General features: G+C 33.4%; 1 pseudogene; it reads right to left on the bottom strand.

Annotated features, from left to right (window-relative positions):
• Positions 1-1,182: 1,182 nt before the first annotated feature.
• On the bottom strand, positions 1,183-13,001 carry LOC122276972 (annotated as a pseudogene).
• Between the last annotated feature and the right edge of the window lie 13,859 nt (positions 13,002-26,860).

Genomic DNA, 26,860 nt, shown 5'->3' with positions numbered 1-26,860 from the left:
TTTGGTCTGATGATACTAATCTACGTGATGCTTATTGTGATTCTGACTGGGCGGGTAATCTGGATGACCAATGAAGCACAACTGGTTATGGCATATTTCTTGGCCCAAATCTCATCACTTGGACATCAGATAAATAGACCATAGTCTCCAAAAGTAGCACTGAAGCCTAGTACCACAGCATAGCCATTGCAACTGCTGACCTATATTGGATAAGGATGCTAATGAAGGAACTTGAAATTCAATTTCCATCTACTCCAACAATTTTGTGCGATAATATTGAGCCATTGCTTTGGCATCCAATCCGGTCTTTCATGCTAGAACCAAGCACATTGAAGTTGATTACCACTTCATCCATGAAAAAGTTCTCAATAAAGATATCCAAGTCAAGCATGTTTCAATAGCTGATCAGATTGGCAACATGTTCACAAAAAGTCAAGCAGCTCCAAGATTTGCATTTCTTTGGTCCTAATTAATGGTGATCATGATCCCCATCAATTTGAAGGGGAGGGTGTTAGACCAAATCCTACTGGAAATATTGAAAACACAGCACACATTCATGAGCCTTCTTGATATGTGGCTACAACTAGATCAACATGATATGATTCCTGATTTTACTCCTCTGATTTCTCTATCTTCTCTTGTATACGTTGCCAATTTTTTTGCTCTTGTAAATTTGTTATTTTCCATATTTAACTTGTAAAGTTGTAACCTATACATTGACTTGTGTATTATTTATATAGAAAGAAGTGAATCAGGAATGCAAGTTGGCCTTCTCATTGTTCATCCATATATGTCTATGTGTTCTTACACATTGTGCAATATGATTTGATACTTCATTGATCTCTTGATAGAAATGACAATACATAACAAAACAATAGTGACAATCTCTTCCAAAAAGGTCAGAGTTGTGCATGTTTTTTTCCCACTTTGCTTTTGTAGGAGGTCGGAAGTCGAATTAATTTGGCTTTAGTAAATAATTGTTTTAACTAAAGATCAAAAGGGTATTTATTTCTCTCTAAATAATATATAGCTGGGTCCATTGATGAAATTTGAGGATTTTTATCAAATTCATCTCTCTTCCAAAGAATCATATATACAACTTCAAATAGGTTCGATCTTGTCTGGTTATCACTAATTAATACGTAGTATCCATCAAACACAACTTAAGGAAATCAGTATTTCCTAAGTAGAATTTCTGTTAGATCCTACGGGAGAATTCAAGAACCACCTATTCAAGCGTTCTGATGCTTTCTTGACCTATAGAAAAATGCATCAATTAAAACCAACATTAATAGTGTAATCATTCTAGCTAATGACATTCATATTTCTAATTGGAAAACATTGGTGCTGACTACTAATACTAATTGTATATGAGATTCATCATGATCATTTTGATTTACCTGTTCATTCCAATCGGTTCTAAAAGTAATGTAGCCGAGCACGAGGCATTGGGAGCATGATGCCAATGATCATTCCAATCCACAGACCCTGAAAATTTTATTAAGAAAAATTAAGGACATGGGCATGTTTTAATTGGCAATATTCATGCATTAGAATTTGAATGGATTCCTTGCAAGTTTTAGGTTCAGTCCACACACATGGCATCTATGTATCTTCTCATGGAAGAAGAGTGATGGCATAATCCAAACTTCTAAAGCTAGCATAATCATGTGATAGCTAAGATGGCAGCATTGGCAAAGTCCCATCCAATAAGGCAAGCTTACTTTTCAACAATAAAAAACATCTCAAGGAAATTGTTGCTTAAGTAATTACTCATTATAATGTCTAGATCAAACACTAAATGGGGAAGAAAAAGAAAAAGAAAAAGAAAGAAAGAAAACTTCTTACTTTTATTTCTAGATCGGCTACATATGCAAGAAGAACTCCTACTGGCACCCCAATCAGAAAATAGCTACCAATGTTAATAAATGCAACCAGACCTTGCCGACCAGCACCAACTGCCACGCCTGTGAAACACAACTCAGCATATTATACAAGCAATAAGTAGGCTGAACTTTCGTTGGCAATATATTGAAAAATCAGTACATGCCTAACAATACTGGTTGGATGCTGTTGAGTAACACAGATATACCAAGCAGGGTAGATAGATCTAACACAGATTTTGCAACTTCCTCATCACTCGTAAATAAATAAGCGATTTTCCTATCAAACCAATACAAAAAATCCAGGCAAACACTCCAAGACATATGGAAGTACTAGTAATGACTTTAATGGAAAATTTTGCAGCTTCAACATCTCCTTTCCCTAGTTCGTTTGAAACCCGGACACTATAGAAAGGAAATGATAGATAATCTGTTAGTTTTAAATATTTACCAATCATTAAACAAATAAAAACATAGATCATTATAAAAGCCAATACCTGGTAGCTGATAAGAAGCCAAAGAAGATCATAAATTCCCAAGCAATCATATTTAGGCTGCGAGGTGATCATTTCAACTCAGGATATTTTTGGCCATACTTAGAGTAAAATCAAATAAGATCAAACAAAAATCAAAATAGAGAAACGATGCAAGCTGTAATTACTTACCAAATGGAAAAGGTGGATACTGCAACCATGCATGGAGTTCTTCGCATATCCCGCAAGTAATACTAAAACAGCATTGTACCATAACTCTAAGCTATTAGGAATGTGTGAAAATAGGAAGGAGATGATTATAAGAATAGGGTGACAAAACAAACCATAATGAATCATAGAAGAATTCAAATGAATTTAATTAAGAGAGATAAAGAATTAAGAATCCTTTTTAAAACACTTTAGTATTAGAATTTATAATAATAATAATAATAATGACAACCGAATATATATATATATATATATATATGTATGTATAAGTTAACCGTAGTTGGACTTACCAAAGCATTACACCTGAAGAGATTGAGAGCTTGACCATTGGTAATAAATCCTGAAAAGCAACTACTGTGAAACCTCTCCATATGTTGGGACACCAACCTCCAAACACATATATGAACATTCCAATCACCACTGACCAAAATGAGATAGCCATCGAAGCCATTGCACCAGGGATTCCAAAGTTGAGTTTGATCACAAAAAGCCAAGACAAGAGAATATGAAGAATGAATGCCCCGATAGAAATCAATCCGACAACGTTGTTTTTGAGCTGTGCTTGTAAATACTTTTGAATGCTGAAGATAAAGGGAAAATAGTAGAGAACTGGAATAAACCAAAGTGAGATATATCCAGCAACTTCTTCTACGTCTTCTTCCTCACCAAGTAGCTCAAAGATGGGTGTTGAGAAGATAAAAGCAGGGGCCAAGATTATTGTTGTAACAATATTGATGATCCATGACCTTTGCAGGTAGATACCCAACATGTGGAATTGCCCCGCTCCAAACTCTTGCCCGCATAGAGTTTCAGTGGCACTTGACATGCCCGACTACAAAAAAAAATTTAACCTTAAATTCAAAACTTTTGTCCCATTTTTTTTATATTACTTGGAAATAGAAAGACGATTCATTTTCATTAATGGGCATTCTATATTTTTTTAAGGATGTCTCCGTCATTCTGTAACTCAAGCCCTCGGTTTGCCCTTTTTTCTCCCGTCTGAGCCATCATCACCCAAACCTTGCAGCACGAACACGTCGCCGGTAGGCCCTGCCCTCTCTATTGGTTTCTCTTATTTGCCCTCTCTCTCTCTCTCTCTCTCTCTCTCTCTCTCTCTCTCTCTCTCTCTCTCTCTCTCTCTCTCTCTCTCTCTCTCTCTCTCTCTCTCTCTCTATTTTCTCTCTTATGCCGCAACCAAACTCGACCCGTCATGACCTTGTGCCATTCTGTAGTGTTGAACCCAGTCACACGTCACACCGCAAGCTCTCTCTTCCCTCCTCTCTGCTCGGTTTCCCATTTCAGTAGGACACTCTACTTTCCCCTCTCTCTCTTCCTGTTACTGATGATGGCCAATTTCTCTTCTCCATTACAACGCCCAAAGACAAAACCGTACCACCGTGTTGTTCCAACATCACCGTCCGTTTCAACGTGAACTATTAATGAGCAATGAGTATACATACATCCTAGCCCCACGTTTATGCGCTAGTCTGAATAGATTCTAGTATTTGATGGGAATGCTTGTGAATTTGATTTGTATAAAAGCATAGTCTTGAAAATCTGGTTTGGACATATTATTGCCAAAGTGTGAAAACTAGTTTGAATGATTGATGAAGCTATGTGTAGGTGCAAAAATTTTATGTAAGAGAAAAGATATTTGTAATTGTAAATTGTCCAATTGTCGTGTCATCGTTTTGAAAAAAAGTGAATTAAGACTTACATGAAAAAATTATTTTTTTAATAATATATCACTCTTTTTCAAAATGATTATGCAGAATTTGGTCATCTTACCTCTTTGGGCCCTCACTGTCTGCTATTTTTCTTCAACTCATACCATTTTTCCAACAGTTTCCTCCTTCTATCTACTATTTTTAATAATAGGAGCTTTGAAGTAGCTTTAAAAGCATTTTGGCCAATGGCACTGATTTGATACGGGTTGGTCAATACGGGTCTAGTTTTGTATAATATTAATATGTTACGGATAATTCTTCCTCTAGGTTGTGACACTCTTATCATTCGGTTTTAAAGTTTAGATAGTTCATTGCCAAAAGTAGTTATCCTAAACTAGACTTTTTAGAACACTTAACTGATGTTCACAAAAATGTGTTTCTGTTAGGGGTGGGCAGCAGGGGGCTCACATTATTTAAATATGACTATTGTAGTGTCTTGACCTCCTATATAAAGGTAGACATAGGAGGTCAAGACAATTCAAATTATAACTTTAATGAGTTTGAATTCTTTTTGTATTTATACATTTTAATTTATAATTTAAATTATATTATAATTTTAGTCCAAAAATATTTTTTTAGACCCAAAAATAATTTTTTAGAACCACTGGGTTGGCCTAGGCAGGGGGTTGGGGGGGGGGGGGGGGGGGGGATGGGGTTTTTGACCCTGCCTCAGTGTTGTGAGGGTTGGGGTGGATGGGATTTTTGACCCCCCGCCCCTGGCACCGGGGCGACGAGTGAGGTTGAAAGCCCCTCCTCTGCATGGTACGGGGCAGGGTGTGGGGAAGGGTCCCCCTTGCCTCGCACCATATGGGTAGCATCCTTAGTTTTTGTCATGAAAATCATCTTGATTATTTCTTACACCAGTATTTGTATATTGATATTGGAATGAAATTTTGTCATGAATGATATAAACATGAGCAATTTTTATATACTTTCTTTACTGCATAAAATGTAAATATGACTTTTGTATTGGTTATGTGATTATATGATATTATTGGTTATTTCACGAATTTGAAAATCCTAATGGATAAGAATATATAAGATTTTGTATCTACTCTTTACTTTTTGTTGTCCTACTATTTATAAGATTAAATGTGTAGCTACTATGTGATTTCTAATCTTTCTAGTTTAAATAATTCATGACATCATAAAGGCAAGATCTAAATAAAGTATAATAAAGAGGAGAAATGATTTGTATAAGTCCTAAATAGACAAGTATCATGCAAGTCTTTGTAAAAGAGTAGACCCGGCCAATTTTTAAAAATTTATTCTTTCTTAATAAGATCTATTTTTTTGTAAAAAGTTTACATGTGATTTGTCTATTTGAAACGTATACTTAACGATGCTCAATAAAAATTTAAAAGAAAATTCTTACCAATATTCCATTTACAAATCGAACAGCAATGATCTGTACGAGTGCATAAGCCGCAAGATCCACTTCACCAATATGTCCTATAAATGCTTGTGTCACCACAAACACCCCAAATTGAGTGACCCTAGATATCATGGAAGGAAACGCTACCTTCCATATTTTTCTGCTTTCCACCCAAATCCTCTTTGGAAGATTGCTAGTTTCTTTTGGTACTTCTGATCTAAGCAATCTCTCATCCATCTTCTGGGTCTATATATATATATATATATATAATCCTTTAAAAAAGAAAAGAAAAAAAGAAAAAGGAGACGATAAGTTAGCTTGAAATATTGAACTAATTTGATAAAAGAAATCAAGAGATATTGACTTGAAATGTTAATCCCATGATCTAGATCCGTACCCCTTAGAACGCGCGTCTATATACAAACATTGAATTTTTGTAAATAACTAGAGAACTCACGTCTTTTCACTTGTGTTTATCTATCAAGTAATGTAAGATACAAGTATTAAATAAAAAAATCTCAAACTTTTTGTTAAAAAGTGGATCCTACTAATAAAAAATAGCTTATTTTATATTTTTTGAGGGGAGGTACCGGTCCACTTTTTTACAAAGACTTATATGAGGCTTTTCTATTTAAAACTTGTATAAATCATTTCTTTTGTCTATAACCTCTATTTCCTCACCTTTTCAACAAAAGGCATTTTGCAAAAGATCCAAATTAAGGCTAACGTTTACAACAAAATTATTTGTCTTGTTGAGCTCACAGTAGTATTAATCGGAGTGTACGATGATTATAAAGGTTGCAATGACTCTCTACAAGAATCTTTTTCTCGAGTGCACTACAGATAATTTAAGAAAAGAGTCTCTTGGTCATTATACCCCAAAAGTATGAGATTTTCATATATAATATTTACTTTAATTCTAAACTCATAATTTTGAGTTATAGGCCTCGCTTGTTTTCCTAATTTTTTTCGATTCATCTCATTTCATCTAATCATAACAATTTTTCTCAATTTTCATATAAAATAAAATAAATGAGTCAACTTTTTCAAATGAAAATAATTTTAAAAAAAATATATTATAACAAAATTTTATTCAAATTTCAAGTTTCATATCATCTCATCAACTTTTTAATATCGGGGTTAGACTTTTTTAAATAGATATATATTATAAAGTTTTGGACACAGTCCCAATGATAATTTTAATTTTTAAGAGGGAGATGAATAGATTTTTTTTTTCATTAATTATTAAAACATACCAATGAAAATTAATTTTTCAAAACGTTTTAGGGGATGGTGTCCCCACCGTCTTCCCTTAATTAATCCGTTCCTCCTCCTGATCTATTTCTCCTATTCCTTACCTCCATCTTGTACAAGCCATCTCCTTTAATTTCTTCCCCTCACCTCTATTTTCATACTCTCCTTTTCCACCGGATCATAAAAAGTAGCCAATCTCCAATTGATCCTACAACCACCACTTGATTTTCCACCACATTTTCAGTCAGCTTGACACCCCACCCAGCTTATATCCACAAAAATTGCAGTGTCCGACACTACAACAAAATTGAGATTTAGTGACGCTTTAGAATTGGTGACAGTCCCCAAACTGTCACAAAAAATCAGTTTTTGTGACGGTTTATACAAACCGTCATTAAATCTAGATGAGAATTCGTATGACGTTCGAACATAAGCAAATTTATGTTCGAACGTTACATGAACGTTCGAACGTTAAAGATTTTTACGTGCAAACGTAATATTTTTTAGCGCCAACGTTCGAACGTTAATCCGTGACGTTTGAACGTTAGTGGGTGAAGTTCGAACGTTAGATAGAGTATTTGATAAATATGACTATAATTTAAATTTTATGTAATTTTTAAATAAAATAATGCATCATTTGTGAAATTACAAATTTAAAGATTGAAATTTGAAGCGCAATAACTTAATATTAAAATTAGATAAGCTAACTGTAGTATATTATATACTATATATATAATATATAATACACTATATTAAATACTAGTTAAGTATATAATATATATTATATATATAGTCTAGTGCTATATACTATACTATATATAGTCTAGTATATATTATATAATATATATAGTATATATATACTCATTATATATTATATATATAGTCATTACATATAATCTATAATATATAATATATTATATAGTTAATATATATAGTATATATTATAGTATATAGTTAATATTATATATAGTTAATATACTATATATATTATTATATATTATTTATAAAAATAGAGTATATTTCTTTCACATACGTTCGAACGTTAGTGGGTGAAGTTCTAACGTTAGATAGAGTATTTGGTAAATATGACTATAATTTAAATTTTATGTAGTTTTTAAATAAAATAATACATCCTTTGTGAACAATTATTACAAATTTAAAGAGATTGAAATTTGAAGCGCAATGATTTAATATTAAAATTGGATAAGCTAACTACAGTATATTATATACTATATATATATAATATATAATACACTATATTATATACTAGTTAAGTATATAATATATATTATATATATAGTCTAGTGCTATATACTATACTCATTATAGTCTAGTATATATTATATAATATATATAGTATATATATACTCATTATATATTATATAGATAGTCATTACATATAATCTATAATATATAATATATTATATAGTTAATATATATATAGTGTATATTATAGTATATAGTTAATATTATATATAGTTAATATACTATATATATTATTATATATTATTTATAATAATAGAGTATATTTCTTTCACATACGTTCGAACGTTAGTGGGTGAAGTTCTAACGTTAGATAGAGTATTTGGTAAATATGACTATAATTTAAATTTTATTTAGTTTTTAAATAAAATAATGCATCCTTTTTTAACAATTATTACAAATTTAAAAAGATTGAAATTTGAAGCGTAATGATTTAATATTAAAATTGGATAAGCTAACTGCAGTATATTATATACTATATATATAATATATAATACACTATATTATATACTAGTTAAGTATATAATATATATTATATATATAGTCTAGTGATATATACTATACTCATTATAGTCTAGTATATATTATATAATATATATAGTATATATATACTCATTATATATTATATATATAGTTAATATTATATATAGTTATAGTATATATATACTCATTATATATTATATATATAGTTAATATTATATATAGTTAATATACTATATATATTATTATATATTATTTATAATAATAGAGTGTATTTCTTTCACATACGTTCGAATGTTACTTTTTTCACGTTTGAACGTATATGCAGATATATTAGAACATTAAAAAATGGGAAAAATTTCCTACTCATTTTTAAATAACATTCGAACGTTAAAATTTAACGTTCGAACGTTACTTTCTAAACGTTCGAACGTATATGCATATACGTTCGAACGTGAAAAAATGAGGAAATTTTCCCACACATTTTTAACTAACGTTCGAACGTGAAAATTTAACATTCGAACGTTACTCTTTAAACATTCGAACGTGCATATACGTTCGAACGTGAAAAAATGTGAGAATTTTCCCACACATTTTTAACTAACGTTCGAACGTTAAAATTTAACATTCGAACATTACTTTTTTCACGTTCGAACTTATAAAACGTAAAAAAATACGAGAATTTTCCCACACATTTTTAACTAACGTTCGAACGTTAAAATTTAACATTCGAACGTTACTTTTTAAACGTTCGAACGTATATGCATATACGTTCGAACGTGAAAAAATGCGGGAAATTTCCCACACATTTTTAAAATAACGTTCGAACGTTAAAATTTAACATTCGAACGTTAAAATTAAATGTTCAAACGTTACTTTTTAAACGTTCGAACGTCATATCAAATCAGAGTGGTTTTAATGAATAAAAGCACGGGAGGAAGCAGAATCATTTCTTCTGCTTCTCCCGTGCGTGAAAGAGAGAGTGAGGGTGAGAGAGGGTTGTGGGTTAGAGACAGAGTGTGTGTTAGAGTGAGAGAGGGTTAGAGAGAGAGAGAGTAGAGTGAGAGATGATTAATATTTTTGCTCTCTCCATTGATTTTGGTAAGGAAAAACTCTTTTTTCCTTTAAATGTTTTACAATTTTATGATATTTATTTTATGTCTTTTTATATATATGTCTTTAACTAACTAGAGTTGTAATTTTTTTGAAGGATTGGTTGTTGTGACTTGTTCAAAACTTGTGATTTGTAAGAGGATATTGTGAGTGATAGGTATATTTCTAAACTTTATTAATATGTTTATATATTTTGTTGTGCTTTTGTTGTGAATAATGATGAATATTTTGATGTGTATAATGTGAGTTGATTGTGGATTTTGAAGGATTAGATATGGGTATAATATTGTGAATTGAGTAGTGAATTTTGATTGTATATATTGTGAATATGTTTTGAATTGAATATTATTGATGAATTAGAAGGAATTGAATTGTTTATGTTGATGAATTAGAAGAAAATCTTTGTGATATGGATTATGTAATATGATGAATTAAAATGAAAATTTGTGTTGTGTGTATGATTATTCTTAAAATGAAAATATAAATATTTGTGTATATTTATAGATTAAAATGAATATGTTTTACAATTGTGTATGGGAATTTGAAGCATATGTTATGGTTATTTTTTTGTGACTATGTTTTGGTATTTGTGAATTAGTTATTATTGTGCATATGTATATGTGATTTGTGAATTAGATTATTCTATAGGAAATATGTTTATATATTGTGAATTTGTATATTATAGTATCTATTAAAATTGTTGGGAATATGTAAAATATTGTAAATTTAGTTGTGAATATGTTTATATATTGTGGAAATATATGATATCATTTTGAAAAAATTTGTGAACTTTTATTGAATATGTTGGGAATAATTTATTAAATTATGCAACATGTCATTAATTTAATTTTTATTTGTATTTCTTTTAAAATGTTACTTATTTTGCAGCATTTGTTTTTTATCAAATGAGCATATGAGATCAAGACAATAAGAGTTGGAGTCTCTCTTGGAGCAACAATCTGATTTAGAAATGCGTTTGCAGGAGCAACATAGAGACCAGGAGGAAAGAATGTGCAGTGAAGTTTAAGAACAAGTGCAGAGGGAGATGAGAGTCCAGATAGGGCGTGTTATGTCACTGCAGTAGAATCGTGGTGGGCGAGGAAAGAAGAAGAAATGAAATCAATTCAGTTTTCTCATTGTATAGAACTTTTAATATCTAATTTTGCAACTATATAAAACATTGTTAGTTGTTAATTTGATGGTATAATATGATGATACAATTTGTATATTTTTAATTTTATGAAAATAGTATTTTTGATCTATACTTTCGAATGTACATAACAAATATTCGAATGTTGGTTTACATTAGAATTAACGTTCGAATGTAATTACACAAAATTACGAAATAACGTTCGAATCTACGACCCAACATTCGAACATGTTCACCTTCAAAATGAATACAACGTTTGAATGTTTAAATGATTTACGTTCGAACGTTTTGTTTGATGTTCTAATGTAAATATGATACGTTCGAACTATAACCAACGAACGTCAAATTTTCTCATTCGAATGTCAATTAGTCGGGTTAACGTTCGAACGTTCTGTTGGACATTCGAACGTTACATTTTGTGACAGATTTTAACTGTCACAAAAAATCCCACGTTCGAACGTGACATCAAACGGAAGACTTCCAACCGTCACTAAAAATATTTTTTGTGACGGTTGAATAGTAAACTGTCACCAATTGTTTTCTGTGACGCACATTAGGTGATGGTAGTTGTGACGGTTTCGAACCGTCACCAAATGTCTTTAGTGACATTTTGGTCATTTTTTGTGACGTTTTCCTCTGTCACAAAAGACCAATTGTGTTGTAGTGCGATATCAAGCAATATTAAAGAATGGAAAAAGCATCGATGGTCCTCTCGATTATTCTATGGCCCTCTCGATGACCGTCATTCAAAGATTCCAAAGCCAAGCCGGATCGAAAGAGACGCAATTTGGTGGGTCTTGGAATGAGTATACGATGTCGAGACAAAAATTATGTATCAAACTGCATGCAATTACTCTTTAATTTGTCTGAGATCAAACTCAAGAGTGTCGGTTTTAAGCAGCCGGCCTGGTAAGTAATTTGGGTTTTGACTAACATGAGTTAGAGACAGAAACATCGTTGGAAAACCATCTTGTTGGTTCCCGAATCATGTTATTAACTGATCATGGTACCATTTTTTTCTAGTTTTGGGTTTGAGATGCACTTTCGTTTTGGAACATGCGGTGCTTTTAATAATTGTACTACTCATTGTAAAAGAGTAGGTAAATAATATTGTTTGTCTTGGTCTTCTTGTACGCGGGACCTAACGCCATACAATCTCCATTACTATTTTAATAAGTCGGTTTGAATGGTAAAAATATTTTATCTCATTTTATTTTATTTTATATTATTATTATAATTTTTTTAAATTCACACATAAAATCTAAGAAACAATTTAATTTTTTCAAATCTCAAAATAATAATAATATTAAAAAATAATATTTTAATAATATTTTATTCAAATTTCAACTTTAATCTAAAACCATCTCATTTGATCTTACTATCTAAACCACATCTAAGATGTTTGTACCACTATGATTAGGAGTAGAGGTGATAATATATGACACTACTCGTAAACTCAACACAAATACAATACAAAATTAGTAGGTTTAGGTTTGATTTTAATGGATTTGAGTCAAAGTAGGTTGACCCATTAAGACCCGTTAAGACTTATAAACGGGTTTGAAAAAATTATTATTATTATTATTTTATATTTTGAAAGTTTGGAAATTTTATAATGATTAATTTGAAAATATTGTATTGGCTAATTTAAAAATATTTGTATTTGACTAACATTTGATAAGAATTTGGGATGAAATGAGATAAGATGAAATTTGTTTCCAAACATCCCCTTAATTAGAGTAATCCTAGATACATGAGTTTTAGGATCGAAAGCTGATCGAAACGAATAATGCAAGCTGCGCGCACAAGTACGTGTGTATATGTGTGTGTATATATATGTATGTATGTATGCATGCATGCATGCACCATTAGAATCAATAGAAGCAGCTTTAATTTCATAGCTCTGCCGTGAAAACACAAAATAAATTGTGCTGGCCGAAATTGGATGAAATCGCATTACGATGAACAACATCCATCAAATATAGATAATAAGGATGAGAAGTACTTGAGTATGGATTTCTGAACTTTACTTGGTTTTACAGTAATGGATCGCCGCGTCAGATGTCTTTGTGATCTAACAATGGCTCCCCAACTTCAGGCACTTCAACATAGAGAGAGAGAGAGAGAGAGAGAGAGAGAGAGAGAGAGAGAGAGAGAGAGAGAGAGAGAGAGAGATTAGATGTGAGAGTGTGTGGGTGTGTGAGCTGAGAGAGAGTCTTCGGGACTGCGTGATCCCAACATAATTCTTTATTATATATATTTCATTGGCTGAATCCAACTTTTATAATGGAAGAGAATAATCTTTTTATAAGGATTTTGGTCGTCTTCTCATCCATATATCAGGTTATAAGATTTAAATGAATAAATCATAAAATAAATAAATATATAAAAAGCACGTTTACTTAAAGGAAAATGATAGTAGCTTTACCTAAATCACCAAACTCTTTTAAAGCATTGGCAATGGCCTTGCCATTGCCCAATGCAAGTCTAAAATTTGGCTATACTTTTCAAAAAACTCCCACATCGATCTAGATAAACTGATGCTATCTTGAATTTGTGCTACAGTAAATTAGTCTCCCTAGCCTTTGTTGGCAAGCTACTATAGGAGGATCAAAATATTGATTTATTATTTCCCCTCCAACAACCCCTCTCTCTTTCCCTCATATTCCCTTCTCTCTTGGCAGACGATATTCTTCTCTCTTGGCAATAGGGAAAGAAACCGAGAGGAATTTACGGCTGTTGGAAGCTGGCTACAGTGTTAAGGGGTAAATGTGAGCAACTGTGTTCCAACGAATAGGTTGGTATTTTCTGTGCAACTGGAGGTGGCATAGGTGTTCTGTTTTAATCAACAAAAACAAAAGGTTGGCATAGCATGGTTGCAGCGGGTTGAGCATGGTGGTAGTGGTGAGTTTTCTGTTAAGAAGTGAGTGAAGAAAATGATCAAGTGAAAGGAAGAAGAAGAAGATAGGAGAAAACCATTTTTCATTCATTTGAAATATGCTCCGTAATGACTCTGTACAATATTCCTATATCTCATAACAGCTTCCACAGCTAGAAAGAATAAAGAAATACAAAAGTTTGCTATCGTACGAGACACAAACAGAGTAACTTAGGAAGCAGGAAAGTTACTTTTCATTGGGTACCGGTTCCAAATGAAAGTAACGTAGTAGGCGCTTGGGAAGCGCTAGCCAACCCAATCCAACCCAACCAAATGATAGTAGCTGAAACGTAATGTAGTAGGCGCTTGGGAAGTATTAGCCAACCCAACCACGAGATATTTCATGATTTCATAGTACTGATTCCATTTTTTAGGCGTGGATGTGGTTTGCATAGATGAGTTTGATGAGTGAAATAGAGTGTTTCAGTCAATGTGGGAAAAACAGAGTGTCCATAGAATTGTTCCAGCGAATAAACAAGGTGGAAAAAATAGTATATGAAGTGTATTTGTAAAATTAGTTAAAAAATAATAATTTTATTTTTTAATAAAGTTATTAATTTATATATGAACTATATTTGTAAAATATTAAAAAAATTATCAAATATTACTAAAATATATAATCTTATATTATTATTTGGAGTTTAAGATAGTGATAAAGTGTTAAAAATGCATAATTAAGTTGCTTTAGTAAGAGATTTATTTCATCAAATAAGAGTTTAAAACTTAATTATGCATCAAATTCTAGTAACGGATGTCCAATTAATTGATGTCAATATTTTACACACATAAAGTTCTATATTTACCTTTAAAGAAATATACTTTTAATGTGATGCAGGGCATTTATGAAAATAATAAAAGAACAATGCAATGGCTTATTAAAGAGAGGGCATTCTTGGAAAGCTTCAACCAAATGCTATGTGGGGCTATGCTGGGAGTGCTCTGGGACTTGAAAGGGAGAGGTAGAGCACGTATGGGGCATGAGTGAAGGCTCTTGGATGGACGTGCAGGGAGTGGAGGTTTTTGGACCAAATGTAGAGCGCATACAGAGCATGTCATGGAGGCTGGGACGCAGATTGTAGAGAAAGACAAAGGGATGTTTCATTTTAAGTTTTAGTTTTCTTTTTCTTGGTAGTTTTTTGGTTTACGGTGGACTCTCTCTTCATTTTCTTTCTTCTTAGTTTTCGTTTCTTTTTTGCTAGGACATTCGGCAGTTTTGGTTTTCTTTTTTTTTCCAAGGTTTTTGTTTACGGTGGTTGGACCTGGATATTTTTTCCGCATTTTTCACTTTTTGGTAGCGTTTTCTTTTCATTCTCTTTTTAGTTTTAGTTTCATTTGTATTGGGAGGCGTTCTTGCACTTTTTCGGTTCGACGGTTCTTCATTTTTCTTCAGAGTTTTTTTTACTTTTTGTTTTGGGAGGGCAGCGTTTTACTCTTAACTTGTTAGCTTAGTTTTATTTCTTACGTTTACAGCTAACCGGTGAGCTTTCTTCTTCTTCATTTTTTTTTTTTCTACAATATTTTTCTTTCAATTTTCACGTTTGGTGATTTCTTCCTCATTATTTTTGGGTTTTACTTTTTTTCTAGAGTGGAATGCAGTTTTCCGTTTTATTTCCCTTAGACCTTTTTTTTTTTTTTTCCTTTGGGTTTTTTGGACGTTTGGCCGCTTCAATTTTTTTTCTCTTCATAGTTTTATTTTCGCATTTCCTGGGCAATTTCATTTTCATTTCACTTCCTTAAGACTTTTTCCTTCAGTTCTGCATGTGGACAACGACGGCTTCTTCATTTTTATAGTCTTGGTGTTTTTCTTTTTTTTTTTTTTTTGGGTTTCTTTCATTTTATTTTCTTGTTCTTGGATTTTTTTTTCTAGTTTTCTTTTTCTCTACGCTGCGGACATTGGCATTCTTCTTTTGGTGTCATCTTTATTTTTTTATTTGTTGGGATTTCCTTCCTTCGACTTTTGCTCTCCAGTTCCTACATTAATTTAGAGGCTATTGTTTGCACCTTAGGGTTCATCTCATTTTGAGAATTTTCTCAGATTTTAATATAGCTTTATTTAGATTAATTTTGGCTGCTAGAGCTACCATGTGTAGCTAATTTCTTAAGCTTGGTTTGTGAAATGAGACTTAATTTGTTTTGGGTTATAGTTTAATGCAATATTTTGATGATAAATGTTAATTTCACTATGTTACTAGTTGGATTTGAATTGAAAATAGATTGCAATTCTTGCTCTTGATTTGTTGTTAACGTAAGGCACAACAAAAATTTGAAAATTATCAAGGCTTCTCTCAGTTGATTGTAAATGTGTGTTTGGCTAGTAAAGTAGAGAATCCTTTAGGGAAATATTACAAAACTTGAACATAACTTTTTATTTTCCATTTATCAATACCTTGATTGGATTGTCAATCGAGAAAATTATCTAGAAACCGAAACAAAGAGAGTTCCATATCCAACCCAAGGGTTTGTTAATTTGTCTATTTGATTAGAAACTCTAATTCCAGCTTTGATTAAATTTTTGTGGAAATTGAATTCATACTTTTTTTCTTAACACATCTTAAATATTTTTCACATTGCATATCACTTATTTTTATCTTCATCTCTCATAGTTGATACATTTTTTTTTTATAATAAAAATTTCACAATTGCTTTGATAATCCTTTATCCATGTTGAATACAATTCTGGACTTATCTTTGATACAACTTGACATTTCTACACTTGGAAGCACATTTGAGACTCTAGTCAAGTTTTTGGAGCCGTTGCCAAGGACAACTGGTGCTTATTAGAGCATTCCTCTGCTGTTGAGAGGACGTTTGTGGAGCTGTGAACCTCTTCACAGCTTGGGTGATATCTGATCTTTTTATCTTTTTCTTTATTTATTTTTCATTTTTTTTATTTTATCTATTGTTTGTATGACTGGTTGGACTAGAGACCATGCATCTGAACTGTTTAGGACAGAACCATTGACATCTTTTAACTCTGCATCACCTTCTCTTGAATCATCATCTGACACTCCTAGCACAATGGCTGAAAATGAGCATCATGATAGGAAAATGGTAAATCAGAATAGGACACTTAGAGAGTATCTTTAGCCTATTAGGACTAGCACACCTTCTTGCATTATTTTGCCTCTTAATGCAAATGCTTTTAATTTTAAACCCGAAATGATTGCATTGCTACCACACTTTCATGATATGAAATCTGAAAACCCTTACTTGCGTATCAAAGAGTTTGAAGAAGTGTGTTCCATATTTATGGATAGAACATGTCCTGAAGAGGGCATAATATTAAAACTGTTTCCATTTTCCTTAAAAGACAAGTCTAAGACATGGTTAAATTATTTAAGACCAAGATCCATTGGGATTTGACAATAAATGCAAACTGAATTTTTTTAAAAAAATTTTCCAATGCCTTGAAAAGACAAATCATGATCTTTTGCCAAAAAGATATGGAAACATTTTATCATTGTTGGGAACGATTCAAAGACCTTTTAAATGCCTGTCCTCACCATGGATATGAGAATTGGAGGGTCATAAGTTTTTTCTACTAGGAGTTGCAACAAAAAATGAGACAATTTGTGGAGACAATGTGTAATGGAGAGTTTTTTAACAAAGAACCTAAGGAAGCTTTTGAGTATTTTGATTATCTAGCTGAAAATGCACAATCATGGGATACATTTGATGTTCTTGATAGGTCGGAAAGTTGAAGGACCGTTTCAGGGGGTGGGAAATATAATCTGAGGGAAGTAGATGATTTGAATGCTAGGTTGGCTATGATTTCTAAGAACCTCAGATTACCTTGAGTTGTAATATTTGTGAGGGACAAGGGCATTCAACTAATGATTGGACAACCATTCCAGCCTTTAAAGAAGTTCTTTTGGATTAATTGAATGTTGTTAATATGGTTACTAAACTTTTTTTAGGTCCTTATTCTAACACTTACAATTCGGGATGGAGAAATCACCCTAATTTCAGTTGGAGGGGTGAACAAGTTGCTGTACCTGCACCCAACATAGCTGGTCTTTCACAATTTGCACCCTACACAATCCCAGGAGGTTCAAGACCATCTCAATATGCCAACCACACGGTCTCAGCTCATGAAAAGAACCTTGAAGACAATTTTCAGCAACTGTCCACCAACTTTTAGCAGTTGTCCACCAATTTTTAGCAATTCATGAAAAGTCAAGCTACTATCAATAGTCAAAATTCACAAGCCATCGCCAATGTCCGAGGTTCAGTCACAAACCACGACCTTGAGTGATCAAGAGAAAGGGAAATTCCCTGCACAATCTTAGCCTAATCCCCAAGGCCAAAACCAGATATTTCAAAGTGTGGCTGGAGATTCAAATGTCAAGCAAGTCAAGGCTATTACAACCTTGAGAAGTGGTAAGGTGATTGGCATTCCAAGTCAATGGGCAGAAAAGAATGGTAATACTTCTAAACCTCCTTCTGAAAATGAGGCACAAGACCCTTTAGAATTTAAGAATGTTCCAAGCACTATACCTACACATTTTCCTCAAAAGTTAACCCCTTTGCACAAAGACAAGCATCAAAGTGAAATTCTTGAAATTTTGAAGAAAGTTAGGATTAATATACCATTGTTAGATGTTATTCAATAGGTTCCTACCTATGCTAAATTTTTAAAGGATTTATGCACTGTAAAAAAAAAAAATTGAATCTACAAAAGAAAGTTTTTCTTATTGAGTAGGTTAGTGCTATTATCCAAACCAACACTCCTCCCATATACAAAGACCTAGGATCCCCTACCATACCTTGCATGATAGGGAGATCAAAAATAGGCCAAGCATTGTTAGACTTAGGTTCAAGTGTGAACTTATTACCTTATAATGTCTATGTTCAGCTTAGGTTGGGTGAGTTGAAATCTACTTCTATCACATTGCAGCTTGCTGATAAGTCTATTAAAAATTCTAGAGGTGTTTTGAAAAATGTTTTAGTTCAAGTAGACAAATTCTACTATCCGGTAGATTTTGTTGTACTTGACATGCAACTGACTACTCATTCTACTTTCCAAGCACCTGTTATCTTAGGGAGACCTTCTTGACTACATATAATACTCTCATAAATTATAAAAGTGAAGTTTTAAAGTTGAGTTTTGAAAATATGACTTTGAGACTAAATATTTTCAATCTTTGCAGGCAATCGCAAGAAGTTGAGGAAGTTCATGAAGTGAATTTGCTAGAAAATTTTATTGATAAAAATTATGCACCTTACTTTCAATTTATTTATTCTTTAAAGGAATTTGAAAAAGATTTGAAAATATTTGAGAATGTTAATGACTCATCTCTTGTTTCCTCAATAGGTCAGCAAGTAACATCACCATGGAGGCCAAAATTTGAGCAACTTCCACCCTTGACATCAACTCTCAAGCCTTCAGAGGAGCAATTCCCAATTTTGTACCTCAAATTTCTTTCATTGGAACTAAAGTATGCTTTCTTAGGACCACAAAGTACCTTTCCTGTGGTAATTTTTTCTCACTTAACTAGTGAATAAGAAGATAAATTGCTAGATGTCCTTAAGAAGCATAAAAAGTCATTGGGTGGACAATGGCTAATATAAAAGGTATAAATCCCTTGGAATATATCCATAGGATTTATTTAGAAGATGATGCAAAACCTTCTAGGAAAATGCAAAGAAGATTGAATCCCACAATGAAGGAAGTTGTTAAAAATGAGGTGCTTAAATTGCTTGATGTGGGTATTATTTACCCCATTTTGGATAGAAAGTGGGTAAGTCCTATTCATGTAATTCCAAAAAACATTGGGCTTACCATTGTTAAAAATTAGCAAAATGAATTGATTCTAACTGGTTGGCGCATGTGTATAGATTATAGTAAGTTGAATGCCGCAACTAGGAAAGATCATTTCCCTTTGCCCTTTATTGATCAAGTGTTAGAAAAAGTTGCTGGACATGCTTTTTATTGTTTCTTAGATGGGTTCTCCAGCTACTATCAATTAGAAATAGTACCAGAGGATCAAGTAAAGACCACATTTACTTGTCCTTTTGGTACCTTTGCCTTTTGGTTTATGTAACGCACCAGTAACTTTTCAAATATGCATGCTTAACATTTTTAGTGACATGATTAAGAACATTCTAGAAGTGTTTATGAATGATTTTTCTGTATTTAGTGATTCATTTGAGAGTTGTTTAACCAATTTACAAGTTGCTTTGGCTAGGTGTGAAGAGAAGTAATTGTTGCTTAATTGGGAGAAATACCATTTCATGAAACAACATGGTATTATTTTGGGACATTTTGTTTCATCCAGAGGAATTGAAGTAGATAAAGCAAAAATTGAGTTGATTTCTAAACTTCCTATACCTAAGTCAATAAAATACATTAGATCTTTTCTTGGGCATACAGGTTTTTATAGGAGATTTATTAAGGGCTTTAGCTCTTCTTCTAAGCCTCTATGTAAATTATTGATGAATGATGTAAATTTTGATTGAACACCCGAGTGTCAAGAAGTTTTTTGTCGGCTTAAAACTTTGCTAACCACTACTGTTATTCTTTAACCTCCTGATTGGTCACTTTCTTTTGAAATCATGTGTGATGCAAGCGATTTTGCTATTGGAGCTATTCTTGGATGGCGTAGGGATAAACTTCCTTATGTCATTTACTATGCAAGTAAAACTTTAAATTCCGCTCAAAAAAATTATTCTACTACTGAAAAGGAATTACTTAGTGTGGTATTTGCTTTAAAGAAGTTTCGTGTATATATTCTTGGTTCTCCTATAGTCATCTTTACTGACCATGCAGATCTCAAATATTTATTGACAAAGAAAGATGCAAAATCAAGGTTGATTAGATGGATACGTTTACTCCAAGAGTTCAACATTATCATCAAGGATAAGAAATGAGTGGAGAATGTAGTAGCTGACCATTTGTCTAGGCTCATAATTGCTGAAACTGAATAATCGACCCCTGTTTTTTATTCTTTTCCTGATGAACAGCTTAAGTTAGTTGAGAATTTGCCTTTGTTTGCTGATATAGTTAATTTCTTGATGACAAGACAAATCCCACCTCATTGGAGTGCTCAAGATATATCAAAGTTCAAGCATGAGGTGAGATCGTTCTTTTATGATGATTCTTATTTGTTTAAATATTGTTTCGATCAAATTATTAGAAAATGTGTGCCTGACTATGAAATACAAGTTGTCCTTCCTTTTTGCCATAGTGAGGCGTGTGGGGGTCATTTTTCTGCACATAAAATAGTTGTAAAAATTTTATGAATTGGTTTTTATTGGCCTTATATGTTTAAAGATGCATATATTTTCTGTAAAATTTGTGAGTCATGTCAGAAATTAGGTGTTGTCACTAAAAGGAATATGATGCCTTTACAACCCATTTTAATCACTGAGACTTTTGATTGTTGAGGAATTGATTTTATGCGGCCATTTCCTTCCTCTTTTGGTTATCTGTACATCTTAGTGGCCATTGATTATGTTTCAAAATGGGTTGAAGTCATACCATGTAAAACAAATGACTATAGGGTGGTGCTTAAATTTTTGAAGGAAAATATTTTTACTAGGTTTGGTGTGCCTAAGGCCATCATAAGTGATAATAGCACCCATTTTTGCAACAAGCCCTTTGCTGCCCTCTTGCTAAGTATGGCATCCACAATAAAGTTTCTACCCCATATCACCCTTAGACAAATGGTCAAGTTGAGCTTGCTAATAGGGAAATTAAGACCATTTTGAAAAAAAAACTTTGAGTCTTAACCGAAAGGATTGGTCTTTAAAATTAAACGATGCATTATGGGCAAATAGGACTGCATATAAAACTGTTTTGGATATGTCTCCTTATGACCGGTGCAAAACTGCAAGTGCACAGTATCGTAGTTTTATAGTAAAGTAATAAGTAGAGTATCGTCCTCAGGGATTGGTACCTTACTCTTGCCAAATACCAAAATTATACTAATCTCAATTTTATCTAGAGGAATCGCTAAGGTTTTTGTAGTTGCAAATAAACTTAGATCAACTCAAAGAGAAATAAGCAAAGAAAATAAAACTGACTTTCAAAGATCAAATTCAATGGGGAAGAAAACTTCTAGGAAATCGATTTCACCATAATTCTTCACTATGCTTTTCTCATCCAGCTAATTTAACTTAAACCTCTTTTGTCTATTAGCAAATCTCTAATTCATCCAAAAGCCTCTTTCGATAGTCAATTGGAAGTGATTCTAGTTTATCAATTCACACAAGAGTATGCAAATTAAATAATCAAGAACGCAATAAGATCAATGATTTAACTACTACACAGGTTCATACAAGTCTTTCGATCTCTATACTTACCTATGCTGAAATATCCAAGATCTACCCTATGATTCCGTCTTTCGATAGCAAATCACAAGATTAATAATCATCTAATCAATGGCCAGTTAATTAGAAGCATTAAACTCAGAATAAATCAGATAAACAAAGAGAGAATTGCATTAAATTAGCATGACAAACAAGCATAGTTCGGAAATAGGTTACATCGTTTTCCTAGAATAAAGAAAATTTAGCTCATGCTAGAAATAGAATTCAACATAAACGAATTCACCATAATTGTTCTGAGAAGATGGAAAGAAGAAAATAAACACTGAAAAATCCTCCTTGCAGCCTCAACTTGTCGTCAAAAGCTCAAGGGAACGATTCAACGCTTTTCTCCCGTCCGTGCTCGTGTATGAATCCAACGTACGTGCAATAAATTGGAATTCCGTCTCCAAAACAAATGATTTGAATCCCTCTAACTATGTTTTTCTCTCCCAAAGAGTGTTCTCCAGTCAAAACTCGCGGCTCTAGAGTGAAAAATGGCTTTTATATGGTCCCACGGCGGAAAACCTAAAATCTGTCAAAATACGATGTTCGCTCGAGCGGGGTGTCGAGCGCGCGTCGAGCGTTCGACTCTGCCTGATTTCGCTCGAGCGTCCTATCGAGCGCACATCGAGCGTTCGACTCTGCCTGATTTCGCTCGAGCGGCCAATGTCTCTGCTCGAGCGATCTTCGTTTTTCAGCAACCCGCTCGAGCTCCCTGTCGAGCGGCAGTCGAGCGTTTGAATCTGCCTGAATTCGCTCGAGCGGCCAAAAGCCTCCGCTCGAGCGAACTTGTAAAATCTGCAATATGAAATTTTGCAAGCCATCAAATACCCCCAAACTTACAACTTTGTTTGTCCTCAAACAAAAAGAAAAACAAATGATAGTTTAGGCAATATCAACTCGACCCCAAAGAGAAGTATCATCACTCACCAAGCTTTTATGAATTTAGATTTCATCTCTAATATCTTACTCTTTTAACATCAAAGATAGCAAGAAAATCAATAAAAAATTTTGCAATTTGTCAAGCAAGAGTTAGGCGTTTACTTCAACCTAAAGCTAAGACCTTGAGTGTGTGTGTGATATAGTCAATTTAACCTCAAACCACCTGCAAACTCAGATAAAAGTAGAACAACCAAAATCAGAAGAATTCTCTTAAAACTTAACCCCATAAGTCCAATTTTCAGAAATCCTCTCCACTAATGTAGTCAACACCAAAATCAAAGATCAAAAGGTCTTTATTAAGGTTGTAATGATAGGCCACAGGGTGAGGGTTAAGAAAAAACTGGATATGGGAAATTAAATCAACCTGGGAAAATACTTAGTGAAAAGAACATTAAAAGAGAAACTCACATGATTCAAATCATAGCTCTTTCTTGGCAATATGCTCATATTTGTGGCATTATTATTGCTGTAATCACTGATGTAATACCAACACTTCCCTTAACAAAATTTGAGGTAATTCACTTTCCGCTTGGCGACTTCTTTTTCTTTTCTTTTCTTTTTCTTTTTCTTTTTTTCTTTTTTTTTTTTTAATCACTTCCTTTCTTCTTCTTCTTTTTCTTTGATCAAACAGAGCAAACATAATACTTTTCATCATGAAACCAATTTTCTCTTTTAAATGTAACTCTCCACCAAAGTATTTTCTCAAACTATCAACGGTAGATTCATTATTTTTCAGGCTTAGAGCGGACATGGTTTATGTAGTTTAAAGAATCAATAAAGGCTCATGAAGGCTCAAGGGGGTTGACTATGGAAACACACCATGTAATGATGGCATGACATTTAGGACGGCTGGGAAAGCTTTTTGGTTATGCCAAAGAAATGCCTAAATCATTTCTCTGATATTTGGTCTCAACTAGGATTTCGCCTCAAGGACCCATCAACGGATTCTAGAGCAAAGCAAAATCGAACCTCCCTCTTTCAATTAATTCAACTTCTTCTCTTCATAAGCAAAATGGAATAAGAGAAAAACGACTATGTGCTCAATTGTGTTCAAGGTCAAAGATTTAAACCAAAGTACCCACAAAACTTCACTTGACATAAAAGAAATTTTTGAAAATTTTTCTCAAAACCATCTTCAATCACAAATTTCAGAGTCATAGAGAATTCAATCTTACTCCAATGCATGCTTGGTAAGAGACTCAAACAACCCATCAACAACCCAAGACTTAGAAAACAAGAGGATCAAATGATTATAGGAGTTTACACCCCTAAACTTAAACTAAACAATGTCCTCATTGTGATGCAAAAGTAAAAAGGATTGAAGAAATAAAGGAACTTCCCTGGTTTCATGGTGAACCTTCCGAGGTTTTTAAATTTTTCAGCTCTTTATTCATGCAAAATAAACCTGCATCAAAAACCAATTTATTAATACTTAAATAAACAAAGATAATAAAATAAATGAAAGAGTGAAAGATAGATCTATGGGCTACCTCCCATAAGCGCTTGTTTTAAAGTCTACAGCCAGACTTTTCAATCCTCATCACTTAGGATCTCCAAGAGGAATATATGCATAGTTCCTCTCCATTTGCTCTCCATAGTAGTGCTTCAATCTTTGACCATTAATTCTGAAAATATTCCCTGCCTTGTCCTTCAAATCTACTGCTCCAAAGAGAAAGCTTCATGAATTGTATAAGGACCCGTTCATCTTGATTTTAACTTTCCTGGGAAGAGTTTGAGTCGTGAATTGAAGAGTAAAACTTGTTGTCCCGGAGCAAACTCTCGTCTAATAATCTGTTTGTCATGCCACTTCTTCGTCCTTTCTTTATAGATCTTTGCATTCTCATATGCATCATTCCGGAACTCTTCCATCTCATTCAATTGAAGAAGTCGCTTTTCACCTGCTGCCTTCAAATCAAAGTTAAACTTTTTCACAGCCCAATAAGCTCTATGCTCCAACTCTACAGGAAGATGACATGCCTTTCCAAACACTAATCGGTATGGAGACATCCCGATAGGTGTTTTAAAGGCTGTACGGTACGCCCACAAAGCATCATCAAGCTTCTTCACCCAATCCTTTCTATTGATTTTGACCGTCTTCTCAAGGATGTTCTTGATCTCTCTATTTGAAATTTCAGCTTGGCCATTAGTTTGAGGATGGTAAGCAAGTGCTATCTTGTGCTTCACACCATATTTAGAAAGAAGATTCTCAAATAACTTGTTGCAAAAGTGAGTCCCTTCATCACTAATAATAGCTCGTGGAGTGCCAAATCTTGTGAATATGTTCTTGTGCAGAAATTTGAGAACTACCTTTGCATCATTTGTTGTTGTAGCAATTGCTTCCACCCATTTTGACACATAGTCAACTGCTAGCAAGATATAAGCGAAACCAAAAGAAGGAGGAAAAGGTCCCATAAAATCTATTCCCCAAACATCAAACAACTCAACTTCTAAGATACCTTTCAATGGTAACTCATGACGCCTTGAAATATTTCCCATACGTTGGCACCGGTCACAAGTTTTCACCAAAGTGTAACTATCACAAAAAATGGAAAGCCAAAAGAACCCACTTTGAAGTACCTTAGCTACTGTACGGGTGGCTCCAAAGTGTCCTCCATATGATGAGGAATGGCAATGATGGAGGATGTCTTGCATCTCTTCTTCCGGCACACATCTTCTAATGATTTGATCAGGGCATCTTTTGAACAACAAAGGCTCATCCCAAAGATAGTGATTCACATCATGCAAAAATTTCTTACGTTGATGGTAAGTAAGATCAGGTGGTAAAACTTTACAAGCTAGATAATTAACAATATCAGCATACCACGGAAGCTTGATCTCACATGCAAACAACTGCTCATCAGGGAATGCCTCTTGGACCACTGAATCTAGTCTTTCTTCCTCTTGCTCTAACCGAGAGAGATGGTCAGCTACTAAATTTTCACTTCCCTTCTTGTCTCGAATCTCCAAATCAAATTCTTGAAGAAGGAGGATCCAACGAATTAGCCTAGGCTTAGCATCCTTCTTGCCAAACAAATAGCGAAGTGCTGCATGATCAGTGAACACTATCACCTTTGTCCCAATGAGGTAGGACCGAAATTTGTCACAGGCAAACACCACAGCAAGCATCTCCTTCTCAGTTGTTGTATAATTTAACTGAGCTTCATTCAATGTCCGGCTTGCATAATAGATGGCTCTAAACAGCTTGTCTCGCCTTTGACCCAACACTGCTCCAATTGCAAAGTCACTTGCATCGCACATAACTTCAAAAGGTTGACTCCAATCAGGCACAATCACAATTGGTGCTGAAATTAGCTTCTCCTTGAGTGCATTAAAGGTCTGCAAACAAACAACATCAAAGTCAAATGTAGAATTTTTCTCAAGAAGATTACATAAAGGTTTAGAGAGTTTAGAAAAATCCTTGATAAATCTTCTATAAAATCCCGCATGTCCCAGAAAACTTCTGATTCCCTTCACATTCTTTGGAGGTGGTAGTTTTTCTATGGTTGCAATTTTGGCTCGATCCACCTCAATTCCTTTGGATGACACTCTATGGCCCAGCACGATCCCTTCTTGAACCATGAAATGACACTTCTCCCAGTTCAGGACCAGATTCTTATCTTCACATCTTTGCAAAACAAGAGCTAAGTTATGCAAACAATGATCAAAAGATGTACTAAAAACTGAAAAGTCATCCATAAATACTTCCATTATATCTTCCACCATG

Source organism: Carya illinoinensis, chromosome 9 (assembly GCF_018687715.1).
Source record: "Carya illinoinensis cultivar Pawnee chromosome 9, C.illinoinensisPawnee_v1, whole genome shotgun sequence".
Lineage (NCBI taxonomy): Eukaryota > Viridiplantae > Streptophyta > Magnoliopsida > Fagales > Juglandaceae > Carya > Carya illinoinensis.
Note: the sequence above shows the minus strand (reverse complement) of the source record. Positions and strands in the feature narration are given on the sequence as shown.